We start from the raw sequence: 20,409 nt of genomic DNA on the forward strand, positions 1-20,409 counted from the left end.
TTAGTAATTTCATGGTGGGAATGAACATACTCAGACCCCTCTGTCTTGGTAAACCATTGATTTTCTGTCATGTGTCAACCTCTAAATCTTTCACATCTGTTCTGCACTCCCTGGTATATCTATTGCAAAACTCATACTCCTTGACTTCATGTGCCTGTGCAAATAAGTACCATGGTTCCTTGTACATCTAGTCCTTAGAATTACAATTTTGAGCCAAGAGTAGGTAGTAATTCTAGTGCTGTAGTAACAAGTAGCCATTTTTCCAGTATTTTACAGCAATAATCTGTTACAGGTCTCTGATCAAGTAGCAATATTTGATCGTGATGTATTGCCATTGCTCCTTCTAGAGATGTAGAAAATGCACTTAAGGGTCTTTCTGCTTCTCACATGTTCGATTTAACTGGAGCATTTAATTCTGGTTCTCCTTTTCTTAGCTGATGAATGTCAACATAATGTTCACTGGCTTGGAAAACAGGAAGATAATTGTTTCATTCCAGACTGAGTGTGGATAACTTTTCTGCTTAGTACTAAACTGGTATGCAGTCCTCATTTTGGAATATCAGGAAAGGTTACCTTCTTCCAAAACAATAACTTTTGGCCAACTGATTGGGTGTTAATATTTCTTTTCATGTTGCTTTTCAGTTTTTATCAGCCCAAACATGGCTACCTTTTGTCCTAAGTGTTCTAAGCAGTTCCTCATGCAGAAGTGGCTTTCACATCAAAGCATATTCACTGGACTTACTGTTTGATTTTTTTGAATGTGAAGGAACCATTAATCTTACTAAATGTTGAATAAGCTGTCTGATTTTCATCCAGGAAAACTGTGTGGAGGATAAAACGTTCTGTTGACCAAGCACAATGTCTCTTTTTTCTGACTTCCTATTAAGTTTATCCATTAGTTAGCTATCACATCTCTTCTTGGTTGTTTGGTTTTGTTTGTTTTTTTTTTTAAAGTTTATCAAGGAAGAATTTCCAGCTATGACAGCATTAAATTTTCTTTAAAAATTTAATTTTTCCCCCCTCTTACTAATTCTTCCTGATGTGTCTCTCCATCAGTGTGTTAGAGGAGGTGAGGTGGAGAGTCAGATGTTGCAGTTCTTTTCCTTTAGGGCTCACTGAGGGAGTAGACTTGAGAACTGCTGGTCAGTCATCATGGTCTAGAAAAACCCAATGTCAGTGTTTGATTTCTACCAGTAATTACTTCTTTTGAGGAACATATGTGAGGTTTCTTTTTAACTTAGTGCTCTATACAGAGTTCACTCTTTCCCTTTTTAATTGATAGAATACAGGGAAAGCTGGTAAATCACATGCTCTTCACTTGATATATTCTAAAACTCTTCTCAGTCCTTTACTTCCTATTTCTCAGTTGTATATAGAAGTAATTTATTTTCAATAACCTTAAATATCTGGTTTCACAACTACTTTGGTTTTACTGTGTGTACAGTTGTTTTGCCAGGTCTTCCTGGGGTTTCATCAGGCCCATCTACACTATGCATTTTGTGCTCTTACTATCTGTGTTAAATACTCACATTTTGGGGCATACCATAACATATTTTGTGAAATTTCCCATGTAGCCCCTGCTCTAAGGAAGTCACATTCACAAAGGGGGTCTGAGAGCTACATCCTTGAATAGGCAGCTTTGAAAGATTGATAGACTGGGATTACAAATGTGAGGTCATTTCAGAACATACAGACTTGTTTTAAAGGGTTATTTTCCACATCAGAGTGCATTAATATTTGCTGATTTCTCGTACAGCAGTGGCTCTGCTCCTTCATTCAGTTTTGGTTAAAATGTTGAGCTTGTCCTTTGCTTTGCTTGTAGAGAGTGTGCTTCATTGAAAGCTGCTTTTTGTGACTTGCTTAAGTTGTTGTCAGGGATGCTTGCAGGTTGTTATGAGAAACAACTCCTGTTTTCTTTTGTATCTAATGAAAGACACCTTCAGCACTTCTTCCAGTCACATTCCTGCAGAAATCCCTGATGTAGATATCAAATGGCATTAATTTTAATGAATAAGAATTTGTTTTTCCCTTCCTCCAGGCTTAAGGGGAATTTACAATGGTTTGCATTCATTCCTCCAAGTATGAATTTAATGCTGCCAATGGGATCGCTCTGGAAACATTTTTAATCCATGTTGTTTAGTGTCTGACATTCTTAAATGCTTGGAGAAAAAAAAAGACTTTCTAATTAAAACATATTTGAGTAGGTGAACATTGGGGAAAATAATTGCACCAAATCCTTTCAAGGGCCATCCACTGTTGGTACCTCCTTACAGCTGGGGACAAGGCTTGTTGAGGGATGTCCTGCAGGCTGGGAGCCTGGAGGAGGCTGGCAGTGGTGGCTGGCAGCCTTGGCAGCTCTGCTGTGTGGAGCAGGTGGAGCCCTGCAGCCCAGTGTCCCTCAGGTCTGCTGGATGGCACAGATGCCTGACCCAGTGTAACCAGTATCCTGCTCCTGTTCCCCAGAATTCCCACCCTAAGCTCATTCAGGGAGCTCTCTGGCAGAAGAGCTGTTGCTGGCATGGCTTCTTTCCTGTTTGACTGCTCCCTGAGCTGTGTCTCTGCGGGGCCCCAGGAGAGTCAGGGTCCCCATGGCAGTGCCTGGGGATCTCACTTATCCCTGATGGAAGTGGGCTGGAGCCTGAGGCTGGAGGGCAGAGCATCCAGCTGCCAAATTGGCTCAGCTCTGTGGGAAAACCACCCCTTGGTTCTTGGAAACGTCCTCATGCTGTTTCATCCCAGCTGGTTTGAGCTGTTCTGGTGGTGCCTCCCTGCTAAGCTGGAAGGAAAGGTGCAGATGGCACAGCAGAGTCCAGGCAGGCATGGGAGGAGGCAGGGAGGGCAGGAGGCTGCAGCTGGGTGGGGCACAGCCTCAGCTGGGGAAGGGCAGGGCACCTGACCAAGAGCTGTCAAGTCCTTGGCTTCTCCCATCCAGGATTGTTTGGTGTTGCCAAGACAGTGTTTGATATGCTTTTTGGTGTTGTTTTACTTGGTCATTGAGATAGTTAGCAATTAGCTAATACAAATGGTTTTGGAGAATGCCTAGGGGGGTGGTACATGCAGCATGAAAAGTATTAATAAGTTGCCCTGTGTGTTTTTAAATAGAAATGACGATTTAATGACTGTGCCTTTTGTCTCTGCTTTCTGGTGTTTGTACCTGAAATAATAGCTGCTGCCTTTTATTCTTCCAGCCTGTGCTGCTGCAGCAGGGCAGCAGCCTCAGCAGGAGGTCAAACACAGCATTTCCCACCCTGAAGACAAATGACAAAGCCTTTAGAAATATATGTGTCTCTTTTGGTGACAGCTGCTCCCCAGACCTTCCACTGCAAATTCCTTTGCCTTGTTGTGACACCTATGGGGAATGGCCCAGCAGGTTGGCTGCCTGCTCATTTGCTTCCAGACTGCAGAAACCTGAGTTGCTCTTAGTATGTGAGTGCATAGGTGTTTATGTATTCTGGCTTTTCTTCCTTAAACCTGAATCCTTTCTCTCTGAACAGTGTTTGCTTGGACATTTTTGCTTGGACATTTTCTTAACATATCTGATGCTTTTGTCCTTCCTGTAGAAGATTTTAAGTCATTTGGTAGCTTTCTTTTAACTGTTCAAATAAGGTGGAGTTCAGCAGTTAAAGTGTTTATTAAAAAAAAATAGGGGGGCTGGAAGAGAAAGAGAGAGAACAATTTTCTGTTCTGAGTTGGTTTTTTTTTAAGGTACTTTATCGAGCTACTGAACTTCATGGCTCTTGTAGCTACTTTTCTAGTTTTGCTTTTGTCAGGAGGCCAAGCTGAGGCCAGACAAGGGGACGACAGGATGAGATCATACAGGGAGCATTGTCAGAAAAGGACAGTGTTCACTATCTCTGTAAAGAGAGAGAGGAAGGAAGAAGCCTGAGGGCAGAATTGTGCAGAAAAGGTACTTTAGCAGGCACTGAGCAGCTACAGCAAAAAAATGCTGTGATAGCTTGGACGGGCAGCCAAATGTTGGCTGTTTGATAGCAGAAATAGCAACCTTTTTTGATATCACTTTGCTTTCAGTCCCTTAGGCTGTGCTTGGTGTGCTTCTGATTTCACTTCTCAAGAGCAGTATTTACTTAATAGTCTTGATTTATATGAAGTATGCACTAAAACGTCATCGTATTTGTGGACTCTATATTATGGGGGTTTTTATTTCTTTAGCTTGAGTCTTTGTACTGAAGCTGTGATATAAGAGGGCTGTTCTTGTGAGTAGAATGCCAAAGCTGTAATTAAATTGGGCCCTGGGTTAACAGGGGTATTTGCAGTGAGAGTGCTGGCAAATGGAGGTGTTAAAACATTACTGGACAAGATACTGAGACTGAAGGTACGTCCTGATCAGGATACATTTTCAAAGCAATAGTAGAGATTGGGAAAAGAGTATTTTGGTGTATTATCAAATCAAACTCCCAGAAATTATGTAAAAGGAGAGGAGAAATGATGCCATAATGTGAATGAATAAAAAGGTAGAAAGTAAGGATAACCTCTAGATCAGGGGGGACCATAGGGCTAGATTAACGCTTTTACTAAGTTTCCAGTAATAATGTTCACATTATCTGTGGAGGCAAGGCAAGGTGGCTAAAAGGATTACAAGTATAGAATAGAAATTACTCCAGCCAAGGCTGATGGCATCCCTCCAGCTTGAAGGGACCAAATGATTGACAGGCCTGTGTTAGGAAAGAAACAGTATATAAATTGTCAGTCTCATGCCTCACACCAAAGATTTCCAGCAAGTCAAGTCAAAATGGTCTTATACGACTGGAGAAGAAATGCAGATGCTGTATCTGCACTTAGGAAAGTGGCTGATAAGAATAAGTAAGCAGCTTTATGAGAGCAGCATAAAAGCTTGGGTTGTTTGTGAAGTGAAAGCTGAGCAGAGTTACAAAATGTATGTAAATACTAACAAATGAACAACTCAGAACAAGAAGAGCTATTGCACTACAGTACGGTATTGACACAAAAACATAATGCTGTAAATTGAATAAAACACTGAAATAGGTGGGGAATTCAGAATTATTAGGGTAGTTCCATTTAAAAAATATTTTCAGCTAGAATGACAGTGGAGAGGGATGGAGCAGAGTAAAGGAAAATGTAAAAGTGAAAGAGCCTTTTTAAAGATAAAATTCAGTGTATGAAATTGTGTAATGTGGTTCTTGATGTAGCTGGGAAGCTGGTTAAGAGCCTTTTATCTGTGTTGTCCTAAATTTCTGCTACGTTTCCATGCACATACCTAATCCATTGGTAGTTAAAGTTGGTGTCCTAAAACCATCCACTTGACAATTCTCATTAAAATAAAGGTATTATTTTCTTTCAGCTGATACCTTCTGAAACAGCTTTTGATATTGAAAACTGACTACATTTCAGGTGATCTCTAAGTTCACTTCCCTGCTCTTAGCACAGATTCTCACTATGTGCTCTTGTCTGCTTTGTTCTCAGTTTTGTAGTTCTTTATTTTTGAAGCAAGGATAATAATATGCCTTCCATCTCACTTTTATTTATCTCATTTAATAAATTCAGTCTCATGCAGTACAGAATATACCTCTTCCTCTGTAGGTAGTTATGCAGTGCAGCAGAGCCATGGCTTCAGCTGGGACACTTTGTTGTCATACAGATAAAATAATTCTGTTCTGGCACATATATTGGCAGGATACACCTTTGTTGCAACTAAGTCTTTCTTTCCTAATGATTTATAGTATGGATACTACAAATAAATGAGTAATTAAATCTTAATTCATTTAGATTGTGGGGTTAGTCGTATTAGTTTCACTTAATGAAGTTGATGGGTCATTCACTCAGTGAAGTTGAAGGGCAACTTCCCTTGACCAAAAGGAAGCAGTCAGTAGAGCTGCTTGGTGGCAAGCAGCATGAATTCAGGTGTGTAGTCTCTGGCAGCCAGTTTAGGTTGGCTGCAGAAAAGGCACACTGGGCTTCACCCATTTGTCCCACCCATGAGTTCACTCAGAGCAAAGCTCTGTCAGACCTGCAGTTTGGCAATTATATCTTGTACCTTGAGCCTCTGTCAGGTTGGCTTGACGCATGGCAGACATGTCAGTAGTCAGCTCTCCAACATGTTGAGGTTAAGAGCCTGCAGAATGAGAAGCTTTTCCCCAATGGGCCTTATTTGTTTGGGTTGTTCCCTTCCTGAAAGGTGTGCTCCTCATCCGTTTGATCTGCCTTCTGCTCATGGGAAACATGATCATACTTGTGTCAGATTTTCATTATCCTCCTAGTAGTCAAGCAACTCCTCTTCATTTTCACTGGGAGCTTGAGGACCTCATAACATATGATAGGTAGATAGGTATTGTTTTGGTGAAAATTCAGTTCATTTTTGGCATTCACTGTTCTGCTGTACACTTGAACACCTCTGTTTATAAAAGAGGTTGCATGGCTGAGCTGCTGCTTCTTTATTCTGACTAGCCAAAATACCAGGTGGTGTATCTGGCCTGTTCTTTTTGACATTTCACTGGTCCTTGTTACCATGGTACCAGTTCTGACTTTGAGAGATGTCACAGTAAAACTGTTGCCAGGTTGGAACATTTTTGCTCTAATGCCTTTATTATAGCACTTAAAGAAATTGTGGACACTCAGCTACAGCAACAAGCTTGCTCTGCTGTTTTCTTAGTCTGTGCCTTGGATTTCTTGAGGCTGGTACTTACCTGAATGCTGAATGCTCTCTTTGCAGCAGATTTGGTGTGTGGTGCATTAACTTATGCAATTCCTGGGAAGAATCTTTCCCTAAAGTGTGCAACACACTTCCACTTGGACTGGAACTGGCATTCCCCAGAGAAGACTTCTGTTGATCTCCATCAGTGTTTTCTGTCTTCTGCTTCAGGGATTCCATATGTGCTGAGAACAGCTGAAGATTTGGTAGTAGAGACAGCTTAGGTCTTGGTCTGGGTGTGAATTTTGATTTTTCATTTTATGTTGTTTTGAGTAACTTCCCTCTGAAGTTGAGGTAAGTCACAAATGGCATGTTAGAGGGGAGGCAGCTGTGAAAGCCTACATATATTCATGGGAGAGAAGAAAGCAAACTCTTAGAAAGGCATTTGCCCTTTACGAGTTCCCTTTTCTCAGCTTACAGCAAGCAGTCCCAAGCTTGTTTCCTTTTGAGCTGCAATGCCTCCAAATGTCCCTCAGTGCCAGTGCTCTCTTGTTAGCCTGTGTGTCTTGGAGGCATTCAGAGGAGTTTGTGAGGAGTCCAGCTGTGAGAACAGTTGCACAGCAACATCCATGGGGCTTCCACTGGGAGCTTTTGTGCTGCTGGAGGGCTGAACCACGAAAGCATGAACTGTGTGAATAGATCAGATCATCAAGCTCCAAGAACAGCAAGTTCACTTCCTAAATGCAATTCAGATTCCACTGCTCACATTTTCAGATCCAGCCCTAATTCCTCCAGGCTCATATGCAGCATGGAGTCAGCCTGTTAAAAAAAGTTCTTGCTCTGAGTGCTCTAGACATGATACTCTGAAAAACACAATGATTAGTAGGTAAGATGTTATATGTAGTATTTCTCTTTAAAAAGAGATTTCCATAGATAAAGTTTTGAAAAAATGTTTCTATTTCATCTTTTCTGATGCTCCTATTTAAGCACACCTGTTAAAGTGTGCTGATAGCACAGTATTTGGAAAAGTTTTATGTGATACAATACATTTATTTAAATACCTGTGAAGAATAAACAAAAAACCGTAAAGATTCATCATCAGAGATAGTTATAATTTCTATCAGTCTTTGTGCAATTTCGTGTGAGGGGATTCAAGAAGAAAGACCACAGAATAAAGGAAAATTGATTTGAAGAGAATTCTTAAGTAATATCTTCCCAAAAAAATGCATATTGTTCCTTATAACATGAGCTGTTTTTCTGAGAAGTTCAGTAGAAGTCAGTATGTTCATGTTTGATGAGGCTTTTGGATTGTTTCCTTTTTATGGATTGGTTTTGCCTCTACCTGCTTTTTCCAGTAAAACATGTAAAGAAAACCATCAGATTTGCTTTCATCTGCAGGTTTTCTGGATGCCAAGGTAAATAACTCCCTTTTAATTTTTTTGTATTCTGGTGAAAATGCAACAGTACACATCATTGTGAGACACTTCTGTGAATATCCCCATAAATCCAGACTTTATTCCTGACACTTCCATGTAAGGTAAATCATGCTTTGTAGCAGATATCAGTAACACTTGACTTGAGGAATACATGGAAGAAATAAGATGTTCCTCATGAAGTTTAGTAGCTTAGCAATAATAAACTCCAAAAGGTGTGACTCTAACTTGAAAAATAAGTTGGTTTAAATCTCATTTTTGACCCAAACCAGGCTTTTAGGAAAGTCTGGGTGTCAAGCCCAACAAACTAATACATGACATTGAGTGTGTCTCTACTAAAAGACTTTGTATAGCTGCAGTTGGTTTTGGGGCTGAAGCTCATATATAAGATTTCCTTGTGTGATGGAAGGATGAAGTGATTGAGCATTGAGATGCCTGGATATTGTAGAGTCCTAAGGAAATCTCTTTGACTCTTACCTGTCTAGTAGGTATCTCAGTCGTGTATCTGCTTTGCTGCTGTATGTATTTCTTATGTGCACTGTTACAAAGAACCAGTGTTCCTTCTTGTTTTTTATGAACTCAGTATCTACTCAACTTCTGAGATTCACTCTCAGCAAAACTTAAATCAGTAGCATTTCATGCAGAATGTTGGCTCCTATGAAATATGTGATCAAACTAATGAGTAATTCAATCTCCTTCCATATATTCCTTATTTCTTTGAGAAATGCCTGCACTTAAGGTGTGCTGGGGCTACTAATTTCAGTGGATAGAAAAAGTTACAATTTTTTAAATCCTGCCTGCCTTGTGCTGTTGTTTCCCAAAGCCCTGCTTAGGGCTCTGTAGATTCTAACCTGCAGACACAGACATCGATCCTTAGTTTCAGGTTCACAGAATGGTTTGAAATGTGCATCTTCTAAAGCAAGTTCTCAAGGGAGGCATAAATTTAAACATTTTTAAAGGCAAGTATGACTGACTTGCCTCTGAACTCAATAATAGGAAGCTGAACAGGAGTTGCTCCTGAGGAAATAAATTGAACAGTGAACATCTGTGTACAAAGCAGGGCATTTGTTTCATGTGTGATAGTTTCCCTTATGACTGCCTAGTCAGACCCAAAAGGCATTAATCTTGCTCACTCTGGAAGATACTGTCTTTCCATCACTGAAAAAACAAAATGAAATTATTTAATGTATTTACTACAGAAGCAATTTCAATTAAGGCAAAGAACCAGAGAGACCTCTAAGTTTCCAGTGTGAAAAATGAAGCACTGCTGGTCTAAAATAAGATTGTGAGAGGTTAATTGCCAGAAATTTATAACAGTTGCTGTCTCCCAGTAGGAATGTTGTAGTGGACCTAGTGGTCCTTGAAAAGCTACGTACCATTGCGGGCAGTAAAGGGATTTTGCTTTGGATGTTTTCTAGTACAACCAAATGTGTTTGAAATAATAAGCAGTAGCTACAGTAACTGTCCTGACCAAAGCAAAAGCAGCGAGGTACTGGAATTGTGTCAGTGTTGTGCTGTCTTGAGCAAAAGCAAAGATTTGGGTAGGTCTTTGTTAGACCCAAAATTGTGCAAGCCTCCTTTCTCTGTTCTGTTACAAAATCTAGCATGTCTTACAGGGCAGTAAATTGATTTTAAATTCTGATTTAAAATTTTATGCAGTTTAGCTAATTAGACATTCAGCACCTAAGATGAGCTGGAGAAGAGCTAGACTGACATTTTGGTCTAACAACTGTCAAAATGGAAGAAAAAAAAAATGTTCCAAAAGAGAGAGATACTTTTCATTTCTTTCAATGTGTGGAAAAATAATAGGTAAAGACAGAGTCTTTGATTGGAGGAAATTCAGTGTTCATTTGATTTTTTGTGGCCAATCATTGCTCCCAGCTTGCAGTGATCAAGGAGCGGAAGCTCCTCGGCCAGGGTGGTGACAGCACAGTGTGACAGCTGTCACTCAAGGAGCTCCTGTCTCTGAGCCACTGGGTCACATCAAGGGCATTGTGTGAAGCTGTGTGCTTGGTGTGGGGTCTTGCAGGTGCAGTTTGTGTTAATTGGGGTGGGGCTGTGATTAGGGGCTCATCCCCCATGGGCACAGCTGTGAGCAGCAGGTGAATCCCATTGGAGCTGACGAGCCATGGAGTGCCCAGGGGCACTGAGCAACCACCAAAGGGAGCAGAGGGCACACAGGTGCAGTGCATCAGCAGGAGGGGATTAAAGGCTGGGCTGAAGAACAAGAGGGGCAGATGCTTGCAGTCTTCTGAAGTGGAATGGTGTTACTCTGTATGGGCAGATGCCTGAAGCCCTCTGATGAGGTATGGTGTTACTCTGTATGGGTTGGAGCTTTCTGATATTTTATGGTGATACTCTGTGGATTGTGGCCATCTGGACTGTGGCATATGCTGCAGCAGGGTCTGGGCACTGATCTGCCTTCTAGAGAATCTTGATAGATGGGTGCAAGGAAACGTTGTCCTGTTCTGTGTAAGCAGGATCAGCCCTGTGCAGAATCATTCACTGCCTGTAAAGGGACTGAAAGGTGGAATGAGAAACAAGAGTAATGTTTGAGAGCAAAGTTCTCAAGCCAGTGACACAAAGCTGGTGGATCATCACACCCCTGCTGGGGGCTCATTGGGATCCTTTGGTGATTGATTACCAGTGATATTTTGAGATATCGCTGACACACACCAAAATTCAAACATTTTGTGACTTTACTGCCAATTTGAGAACCCAAGCCCTGTGTCAGGGCAGAGAAGTCAGCTGAGCAGAGCTCAGGAGCCAGTCTTCCTGTGGAATCCTTGCTGGGAGCTATGCTTCAAACAGACCTCAATCCTTTGGAAGGACTGCAGAGTGGTTTTCGCTGTCCCTGTGGAGCAGCTATGTGTGCAGAGGCATGTCAGCAATTTTTCCTTCTCTTTGATTGCAATATGTGTTGTACCAAACACTGAAGGTAATGTTAGAAAAGCAGAGAGGGGAAATCCTAACTTCCATGTCTGGCTTGGCACAGTCCCTTTAGTTCAGTCAGCATTACAGACTGCCAGGCCTCTGCAGTTGAAGGTATCTGCTGTGTTCTTCTTATTTTCTTGTTCTGGTAGAATTCACATCTTCATACTTCAGTGACAAATCTATGCTTTCACTCAGATTGAGTGCAAGAGCCAGAATTTCCAACCCTGGGATGGATTATATTTTCAATTCTAGGGAGTAGGGCAAATGTATTTGCCCCACATGTAAGTAAATCTTAGGTTTAGTCAATCATATAATCCTAAACTCTGTAGAAGGGTGGTGACCTTTAAGGATTGTCTTCAAAAAGCCACACTGATATGTGGCTGACAAGTCTCAGAGTGATACAAATCACTCTGGAGGGGAGTTTTGTAGAGAAAAGAAGATGACAAAACTAAACTAAGGATGTGGAAAGACTATGAGCATATATGTGTATCTATTGTGAAGTAAATACATTTGGACTGTGGTTTGAAAACATACTGGAAACTTGGAATAGTCAGTTATGAATTAGATGCATTGCCCCATGAAAAGAAACTTTATTCTGAAGGTGCCATTTAGTCTACAAGAGTGAAAAAAATGTTTGTATTGGATCGTTGTTCTGTTGCTGTGTTTATTTGCAATAAGTGATGTTTTTATCTGACTCTTGTCTCTCTGTCCAAAATTCTACTTATCATGAGGTCAATAAAGCTAAAAAGGTTGCAGAGAGATTGAAAAATTAAAACCATGCATGAGAAAGCTCATGTCTGCAGAAATAGCTGTCTTACATAGCAATTTTGGAGTTACTTTTTAAGGTTCTATGCTGAGAAAATTATTTGTTAGTGATGAAATACTAAGCCTCTTCCCTGGAGAAAAAGCCTCGATTGCTGTGTACAGGATGGTGAGATACTGTAGATCCAGTGTTTTCAGTGTGCCCAGACCAAACATCATCTGTCCCACACAATAAACAGTGCCCATTCTTTTGGCAGCTGTTTGTATGTTTTTAAAGCAGTAGAACAGTAGAGATGACAGAGCTGAAATAGTTTTATTCCTTTTACTGATGCAGCAAAAAGAAACAGAGCAAAGATGAGCGAGGTCACACTATGGGAGCAGAAGAAATGGACAGCAAATGCCTGTTCTGCCTGTAGAGTTGGCAGATTTCAGACAAATGAGTTACTGTGGGTGAGGCTGCACCTTAGGATAAAAATATAAATTTTAGAATTAAAAAATCTATTTTTGTCCAGGGAAACCCAATGTGCTAATTCAAAATTGAAATTAATGGGGATGGATAATGAAGTTTTGTGATATCTGCAGGTTCTCCTTATGGCATGTGCAAGTTAATAAGCAAATAATACCCTCAAACCCAAAATTACTAGCTAGATAGGGTTTTTCTACTTCTCCTTCAATCCCAATATGTCACCCTCTCTCAACACACTAAATGACTTGGAAGAAATTGATAGTAGGTTTTAAAAGAACTGACACTTGTCACTTAGAGCATATTGCTTTAATAATCCAGCTGGGACATTCTTATTCTGTGCTTGTGTCTCCAGATACACTCATGAAGTAGATACATAGTTGATTTCTTTATATTGCCAGCTTTGTCTTCAGTTTTAATTTGAGGCTGGACCTTTTTAAACTTTCTTCCAGTGCTCTTTTGACAGCAGAAATTTAGGTATGTGACAACAGATTTTGAGTAAATGCTGGATGAGCCATCTTGCTGCATGCACACATTTGTGGGTAGGGTTTCTGAAAAATCCTGAAATCAGTGGGATTTCAGATAGGTGTTTTGTAGAGACCCATTGGTATTTTAGCTGTGTAATTATCAGCAGAAGCTCTGTAGACCAGGACTGTGATGGATGACAGTGCCTTCAGCACAAATGCTCTTCGGGGTTCCTTGTTTGAGTAACTCTTCCTGCAGTGTGTTTCATACTGAACTCAGTTCTTGGTTTTCCTTCTGTTTTCCTCTTCTTCTTGCACTGCTATATCCTTCTAAAGCCACCTTTAACTGTAGAATGCCTACAGTTAATAATGGCTGTCATGTATTCCAGGTTTAAAAGGCCATAAATGTGGAAAAATGGGCCAAAATAGCTGAGTTAAAAGGCTTGTTAAAGATGCTATCTGTGTGCTGAATCCAATTTGTGGGCATGTTAAAAGACATCAGATTTTCCTCTAGAGGTGTTTAGCAGAAATGCCTTGCAGAAGCTGAATCTTTGATCTTGCTGTTTTGCTCTGGTGTGCTCTGGATGTCCCTCACTGACTTTTTACGTCAGGGACTTGAACCTTTATTTTGATGACTGGATCTGTGGTGTTCTTCATTCTCCATGCAGTTTTGGTATTTGGCATTTTTTGTTTGCTTTGGTTTGGTTTTGTTTATTTGTCTTGATTTTTTAAATTAATTTCATTCTTTACTATTTTGTGATTGTTTTTACATGACCTTAAAATATCCCAGATTTTGGGACCTAAAGGCCATCATTCAAATGAACAAATAAGACCTTTACAGCAGGCTCTTACACATTGCAAGAACTAACAGCATTGCAAAAGGATTCCTATGTAAGTTTAATTTCTCTGTGAAATAGCTGCTTTCTTGTCAATTTTATTTGTAGTGTGTGAAACACTACTTTTAACTCTTTATAGAAATGGAAAAAAATTCTATCTTGTAAAAAAAGAAAAAAATAAGAAGGACTGCCCCACCACATGTTCTTCAGCCATGAAACTCTCATTATTCTGGAAAGCACTTAGGTCTGTGCTTATTTTTTGAGACATGCTCAGCTTCTTTCTGCATGTCATGACTGAAGATGAGTTGTTCAAGTACATTCCTGAACCAGAACCTTAGCACTAATCCTTCAGTCACTGCAAAGAATAAATGAGGGGCAAAGACAAAGGGCCAAATTAAAATCAACGAGATTCTATTCAGATGGGCTCTGCTTCAGCAAGCACATATCTAATTATAAGCACAGAAGTAGGCTCACTGACGTCAGAGTTAATTAAACTGCTTAAATTTAGGCACATGCTTAAATTCTTTGCTGAATCAGTATTTTTGAGCCAGTGAATAATAGGACAGCGTTGCTGGTCCAAAGCATGATTTTTGTGGGTAGGAAGGAGTTGAAACTCCCCCTTTCTTCCATCAGTTCTTCTGAGGTCTGCCTGCTGGCATTTTGAGTCCCAGCAGTGAAGGAATGTGTCAACATGGTAAAGTTGGTTAGAGTGTTTGCTAACAGTACCCAAACCCAACAGCTGGATCTCTAGTACTTTTAAGGAAGGTATCTTTCCTCCATGTGGTGTGTTCTGCAGTATGGCAGGACTATGCCCAGCACAGTAATCATGCCAGCTTTGTGTTTTTCTGATGCCGCTTCTATGACATTAATTCCTTTGTCCAGTATCTGAAAGGGAAATTACTAATTCATTTTCATAACAAAAAAATGAAGAAAAGGTCTAGACACAAGTGTTGAATGAAGAGTGTCTGACATATAGGAGCAGTTTCAATTCCCTTGATTTCACAGATTATTTTAGTTTATGATGGCATAAATAAATAAGCTATTATTTGTTGCTCTTGGATCATTAAGGGCCTAATAAGAATTTCCCCTGTAGGAGTATGAAGGACAACATGATACTTCTCACAGAGAAGCACACATGGGAATTTCAGCCACCTTGTGTATAAGAGCTGGGGCTGGTTGTGAGCTTTTAGCTATAGTCCCTGCCTAAGTAACACAGTAGAGTTGCCCTGATGTAGTAGCAAGGGATTAATCAAGGAAGTGCACTCCAAAAGATCAGATTTCTTGTACTTGGTAAAACTCACACCATGGGGACTTAGAGTCTGCAAGAGAAGCTAATTGAGTCATCAACAGGAATAAGTTCAAGAGAGAAAAGCAAGTAAGAGAGCCAAATAAATCTAGAGTTGTGTTTTAGATGGTATTCAACATTTTGTTAATGTGTACATTGCCTACTAATCCCTTTTACCTGGTGCATGAGTCTAAAGCTTAATTTCATCTTCATTTAGATTCCAGAAAATGACATGTATTAATTTATGTTTTCATATATTTGTGGTTTAAAAAGAACAATTAAAAATCACTTTTCTTCCTAGTGACACCTGCATCAATTTTGCCAGTAGTGACTGAAAGCTATTGCATTTGGAAAAGCGTTCCATTAACTGTGCAGGCAGCTCTGATGGAGAATGGGTGACTTTGAAGTCAATATTTGGCTGTATGGTGCAGTTCACTCCATGCCAGTTGGCAGCTGTGTTCACAGCCCAGAGCAGTGGGCCCACAGGTGTCTCGAGTCAAGTCAGAGCTTCAGTTTGACTTGGTTCCCCTTGCTAGGTTAGGTAAAGTCAGGAGAGAGGGAGCAGCTGTGGATGAGAGAACTGGGCTATTGTCAGTGACGAAGCATCAGCTTTCCTCTGCTGGGTCTCCCACATTATCCTTTTCTGTGGGCCAGCAGCTCATCATCCTGCCACAGGCCAAGAGTATCGACTCTAAAGAGCTGGAGCAGCTGCTGACAGTGTGTGAGTGGAGTTACAGGAGGGAAGCAGCCCATCAGGCAAGCAGCTTTCTCACTGATGTAGTATAAATTGTCTTTCTTGCTGGACATCATCTCTGCCAGCAAAAGAAGGAAAGATCAAGCCTGAATGGTGGATTTTTTGGACTATCTTTTTATGTACGTTATTCTGTGATTGCATTCAATGTCTCTCAAAGATGATGATTTAATTAATTTAAACTAAAAATTTCTTCACTGAATTTCTTAGGTTTTTTCTTCATATCTCCATATTTTGCATAGAAGCATGATATAAGTGTCAAACTATGTCTATTCTTCATGATAACAAGGATCCAAGTGGGGACACAGTCATTTTGTACATGGAAGTTGTCGAAATGCATAACAGGTTACAGTAGAATGTGTAATAAAATCACCTAAGTGGGCAGATTTAATTATGATTGGATCACGTTACTGAAGGTCTTGAGTCACAGCTGGGGCTGCAATAAAGACTTGTTTTCTCTCTTCTTCACAGCCTTCTATCTGGATTTCCATTCTCAGTTTCCCTAGGTGCTTCAGAGGGTGGTAGCAGGAGGCTGTTACAGCCGACCCTGCAGTCTCTTGAAACACAAGGGCTTTGAAATCTTTGTTTGCAAGTGTCTCGAATATCAGTATTTGAGACTGTTTAAAATGCCAGGCTTCATTCTTTTCCTTCTATCTTTCTGCTTCTGGGTGGCAGTTAGGGGACAGTTCAATCTTGTCTCTCATACTTGCATTGCAGAGAGCAGGAAGCATCTTATGGACTCTAAGAAAGACTCCTGTCATAGGGGGAAACAACTGTGCAAAGTACACATGTGTGCAGGGTGTGAGCAGTTTGAAGTCTTGCCACTATGGCTAACAGATTCAAAAGGGAAATCACACATTCTTATTGCAGGAGCTGGACTGGGGTATCTCGAGAAAGCATTGCTGTCTGACCTTTAAAGCTGTTACCTCCAGGGCAGAGTGAAGCAGGATATGTGCCTCACTATTGACTGTGACATTTTTGTCCTAAAAATAGAACACTACAATCCCTTTCTAGTTCAGACCAGCACCCTCTGTGGATATGTGATTTCACACAGGTCTTGATTTTTACAGGGTTTTAGTAGCTGGATATCCAGATGAAATAAATGCTCAAGGCCTCAAATTGGGAAAACAAGGTTGAAAAAGAAGAAGGAAAGTACCTCACTGTGTTTTTGTTTGCTGCAGAACAGAACATAATTCCTGTGGAAACCTACAGCTTAATCTGAGTCTGCTGAGATCAGAGATGACTAATCCACCTAGAGGATCCTTCAGCAATGGGAAGTGGCTGCACAAATCTGTGTAAACCAGGGGATCTTTTCTATCTCCCTGATTTACATAGTTATGAGTTATTATAGTCTTAACTATAAGCATAGGGATGTATTCTGCACTATAATAAATGATTTCTCTTTTATACTCAAGGTAAACTGTTGATTCTATTTTTTTGAGCATGTTTTGTCTATATGCAGAAATCAAGCATTTTAGGAACATATTCAGTTTCTTGCTAGTTTTGATGACTGTAAAAGGCAGTAAATGTGAATTTACACTGCACTGGTTGAAAACTGTGGTAAGGAAAATAAAGGAAAGGAAAGGAAGGAAAGGAAAGGAAAATAAAATATTGCGTAATGCAGTTACTTATTCTCCAGCCAACACTGTCACTCATCCAAGGCCATGCAGAACAAATGCACCAATCCTGTTTAGCTGAATTCATGTTGGCCTTCATGTAGTTGAATTTCTCATTTAATATCAGTATAAAATGATAACATATGGGAGTTACTGATCACGAGAATACTAAGAATTAATTTTGACAATAGAAGAAGCCTTTTCAGTGGGACATTGAGCTTGGGCAAGCTGACATGTTTAGGTGGAGTTCAAGTTCCCTCTTTCTAAATCTGTTCAGCTACTTACATCTTAATCAAATCACAGACTAAATCATTTTAGGTCTGGATAAGTCTTTGATGTTTTCAAGAGGACCACATTGGCTTTGGATGTTGGGGAGAACCCCCTCAGTGCCCTGAGAAGGAACTGACACATCATTTCAACTGTAGCCCAAAGAGCTGTGTCAGATCCCCTTCAAAATGCTGAGGCAACACCACAGTGGAAGCATTGCACTTTACAGTTCCTTGGGGGAGATGCAAATGGTGTAGGGGAATAGTCATTTCTGTAGTTTGGGCAGGTGAACACAAGTGCCCTGTTCATCCAGCAGTCACCTGCACAGAGCAGACTTACAACTGAAGATCCTTCAGCTGAACTGTGGGACCAGACTTGTGTGCTTGTTTGTCATCTTGGAGAACTGTTCATGGGGAGAGGGGACAAGAAATCACTGTGTTACAAAGATAGGCTCATCCTTTCCAACCCACCTACTGCTTCTACCCTGCTCAACTTGTAGTGTTACAAGGAGGTCATTGTAAGTCTGTAACTTCTGAGAAGAGGAAACGCATTCTTCACATTAATAAGCAGTTTCCCACAACAAATAGCAATGGGAACTTTTGGGTTCTTCATTGGAAAGAATGATACTAATTGTTTTGCCAAAATAAAGTGGCTAATAAGAGCTCCTTGCCCACATCCCCCTTTTTTCAGGTCAGTGTGGCACATTCCAATTTGTGTTTGCCTGGAAGCACGAGAGGAATCCCACATGGAGGGGGAGGGTGGTTTTATCATGCTCAAGCATGCAACCCAGTAAACCTTTCACTTTCTTCATACACCCCAGTTTCAGGGTAGCTGGGAGGATTCTGGATTTCCCCCCACATGCTAAAGGAATGCAGCATTCTTTGTTTTTCCGTCACAAATGAACTGAAACTTGTAATCTCTGTACTGAGCAGAAGTGATTAAAATAGTGTGGAACAGATGGTTTAAAAGCTGCCAAAGACAGAGTCTTTTGCTATTTTGTTTCTTGAAACAACTACATTAATTCCTGAGTCAGCTTTGAGGGGTACCATCATAACTCTGAGATGAGAGAGCGCACTTGTTTCTCTGTCTTTGACTGCTAATTAATAGCTACTAATTAATTAATTTTTTAAATAAAAAATACATACAAAAAGCTGAGGTAACATATTTTGATGCAGGATGGAAATGGGAGTTTTTTGTGGAGCTTTTAATAATACTTTTTTTTCTTGGAAATTTTGCTACTTGTGTTGGGGCTCATTCTATGTTCCAGTTCTACTGGAATGAAGACACTGCAGTACTTTGAAATGGTATTTGGTTTCGGTTCTCAGGGCATGTGAATTTGGTGATTTGAATACATTGATTTGTACACAGAAATTTCCAGACAATCTTGTGATCCAGAAACCCCTGATAAAGCTGTCAGTGTCAGGTGTGCATTCCCTGCTGTTCCAGGTGAACAGATACTTCCCACTGAAGGCTAAACACCAGGGGGCTTGCAAACAGCAGAGTTGTACCCTCTCAATGCATGTTGTGAAACAGCATCTTGCTCTTTGGAGCTGCCTTTTTATTCTCATAAAGCCATAGTCTGTAGCTTAATTCTAAGAAAGACTTTTTTACTGTCAAGCCAAAGCATGTCAGCTATGAGTGAATGTGTGATGGCACAACACACCACACTGGCCTGTTCCAAGTCTTTCACTTCTGCCATGGAGCTACTCCAGCAGTTTTATGGGCTGTAAATTATGACAAGGTCTTTTGATGTTCCTTGACACCATTGGTTTACTAATGCTACTTAGAGTGATTCTTATGTAGCAGTTCTTTGCTGTCAGGTCTGGCATCTGCTTGGGGAAGATTTTTAAAGACTGATTTTTGTCAGTTTAGAGAAATACCTACTGGTCATATAATTTTTGTGAAACCTTGTGATTTTTCTCTTGATTTATGAACTCTGCATGAGCTGAACTATTACCATTTTGTTGACTTGATCCTAATTAAATTTAAGGTTTTCAATCAGTAATCTTCCTAGCAAAGTAACAATTATTTTTACATATTTGATAGTGCAAAATCCCAGCCTGTGTACAATACAACAGTAAGTGACTTCTAGAAAGGAGGGGTAGGAAAACCAGGCTGAATTTGTGTTTTTATGTAAACATGATTTTAATTTTGTTAAGGTTTGCAATTTGAAATTGAAATTTCAGAGATGTAGTAACTGTCTGATTTCTATACATGATGCTGTGTTTAAGGAAAGCAGTTTTGAAAAATAGAAGTCTTGCTGACTGTCTGCTGAATCTGAATTTCATGGCCACCTCCACTCCCAGTGATAGGAACTGATCTGTTTGTCCCCTTCATTTTTTCCCAGTGTATCATGTCCCCAAACAGAAAAACCTTAGATGGATGTTCTTTTCTATCTGGGCTCTTCTGTGAAGACCCTAATCTGGCTTCTGGAAGATGTAGCTAGAAATCAGGAGGCAGCCAGTTGCTCGGGTCTGGTGCCATCACCAGCACTGCCATTGCAGGTTGGACACTTGGGCTCTGGGGAGTGTCCCCTGGCTCTGCTCAGGGGAGGCTTCTGCTGTTCTCTGTGCTGCAGGTGTCATTGCTAAACCTGGGCTGCTGCACTACACCTGAGACCACTACAACTGAGTAATGTTTTAAATTTTAAATATTTACTCTGTTTTGCTTCATTCCCCTAAGAGTTTAAAGGCTTGGTACTCAATTGGTGGGGTTTTCCCTCTTCTTTTCCTTCAAGGAATGCAGTATCTCTTATTGGTCAAACCTTGCTTAATGGACTTTATATCTCCTCAGTTACCAGTTATTTTCTAAGGCACAGGAAGGCAAGTGAGAGGAGAGAAAGCATTTTGAAGGTTCTCTGTTGAAACTTCTGGTGTTGTTTATTTTTTAAACTCTCCTAAATACTCATACTAGGAAGTGACATAATTGCATAGACTTTTCGTTTCCTCAGGGCTCTGTGTGGTCTTCATCCACCTTCTCAGATGTTGTCTC

The 20,409-nt window shown here is 40.4% G+C and overlaps 1 protein-coding gene across 7 annotated transcripts in view; it reads left to right on the plus strand.

Annotated features, from left to right (window-relative positions):
* Positions 1-20,409, plus strand: part of ZMIZ1 (zinc finger MIZ-type containing 1) — a 337,962-nt gene that overhangs the window by 213,006 nt on the left and 104,547 nt on the right. The window lies entirely within an intron of this gene.

Source organism: Melospiza melodia, chromosome 9, assembly GCF_035770615.1.
Source record: "Melospiza melodia melodia isolate bMelMel2 chromosome 9, bMelMel2.pri, whole genome shotgun sequence".
NCBI classification, from domain to species: domain Eukaryota; kingdom Metazoa; phylum Chordata; class Aves; order Passeriformes; family Passerellidae; genus Melospiza; species Melospiza melodia.